We start from the raw sequence: 1,753 nt of genomic DNA on the forward strand, positions 1-1,753 counted from the left end.
CAAGTTCTTCCTGGTTTAGTCTTGGAAGAGTGTAAGTGTCCAGGAAATTATCCATTTCTTCTAGGTTTTCCAGTTTATTTGCGTAGAGGTGTTTATAGTATTCTCTGATGGTAGTTTGTATTTCTGTGGGGTCGGTGGTGATATCCCCTTTATCATTTTTAATTGTGTCGCTTTGATTCTTCTCTCTTTTCTTCTTTATTAGTCTTGCTAGTGGTCTGTCAATTTTGTTGATCTTTTCAAAAAACCAACTCCTGGATTCATTGAGTTTTTGGAGGGTTTTTTGTGTCTCTATCTCCTTCAGTTCTGCTCTGATCTTAGTTATTTCTTGCCTTCTGCTAGCTTTGGAATGTGTTTGCTCTTGCTTCTCTAGTTCTTTTAATTGCGATATTAGAGTGTCAATTTTTGATCTTTCCTGCTTTCTCTTGTGGGCATTTAGTGCTATAAATTTCCCTCTACACACTGCTTTAAATGTGTCCCAGAGATTCTGGTATGTTGTATCTTTGTTCTCATTGGTTTCAAAGAACATCTTTATTTCTGCCTTCATTTCGTTATGTACCCAGTAGTCATTCAGGAGCAGGTTGTTCAGTTTCCATGTAGTGGAGCGGTTTTGATTGAGTTTCTTAGTCCTGAGTTCTAGTTTGATTGCACTGTGGTCTGAGAGACAGTTTGTTATAATTTCTGTTCTTGTACATTTGCTGAGGAGTGCTTTACTTCCAATTATATGGTCAATTTTGGAGTAAGTACGATGTGGTGCTGAGAAGAATGTATATTCTGTTGATTTGGGGTGGAGAGTTCTATAGATGTCTATTAGGTCTGCTTGCTGCAGAGATGAGTTCAATTCCTGGATATCCTTGTTAACTTTCTGTCTTGTTGATCTGTCCAGTGTTGACAGTGGAGTGTTGAAGTCTCCCATTATTATTGTATGGGAGTCTAAGTCTCTTTGTAAGTCTCTAAGGACTTGCTTTATGAATCTGGGTGCTCCTGTATTGGGTGCATATATATTTAGGATAGTTAGCTCTTCCTGTTGAATTGATCCCTTTACCATTATGTAATGGCCTTCTTTGTCTCTTTTGATCTTTGATGGTTTAAAGTCTGTTTTATCAGAGACTAGGATTGCAACCCCTGCTTTTTTTTGTTCTCCATTTGCTTGGTAAATCTTCCTCCATCCCTTTATTTTGAGCCTATGTATGTCTCTGCGTGTGAGATGGGTCTCCTGAATACAGCAGACTGATGGGTCTTGACTCTTTATCCAGTTTGCCAGTCTGTGTCTTTTCATTGGAGCATTTAGTCCATTTACATTTAAGGTTAAGATTGTTATGTGTGAACTTGATCCTGAAATTATGATATTAACTGGTTATTTTGCTCGTTAGTTGATGCAGTTTCTTCCTAGCCTCGATGGTCTTCACATTTTGGCATGTTTTTGCAATGGCTGGTACCGGTTGTTCCTTTCCATGTTGAGTGCTTCCTTCAGGGTCTCTTGTAAGGCAGGCCTAGTGTTGACAAAATCTCTAAGCATTTGCTTATCTGTAAAGGATTTTATTTCTCCTTCACTTATGAGACTTAGTTTGGCTGGATATGAAATTCTGGGTTTAAAATTCTTTTCTTTAAGAATGTTGAATATTGGCCTCCACTCTCTTCTGGCTTGTAGAGTTTCTGCCGAGAGATCTGCTGTGAGTCTGATGGGCTTCCCTTTGTGGGTAACCTGACCTTTCTCTCTGGCTGTCCTTAAGATTTTTTCCTTCATTTCAACTTT

This window comes from Theropithecus gelada, chromosome 15, assembly GCF_003255815.1.
Source record: "Theropithecus gelada isolate Dixy chromosome 15, Tgel_1.0, whole genome shotgun sequence".
NCBI lineage: Eukaryota > Metazoa > Chordata > Mammalia > Primates > Cercopithecidae > Theropithecus > Theropithecus gelada.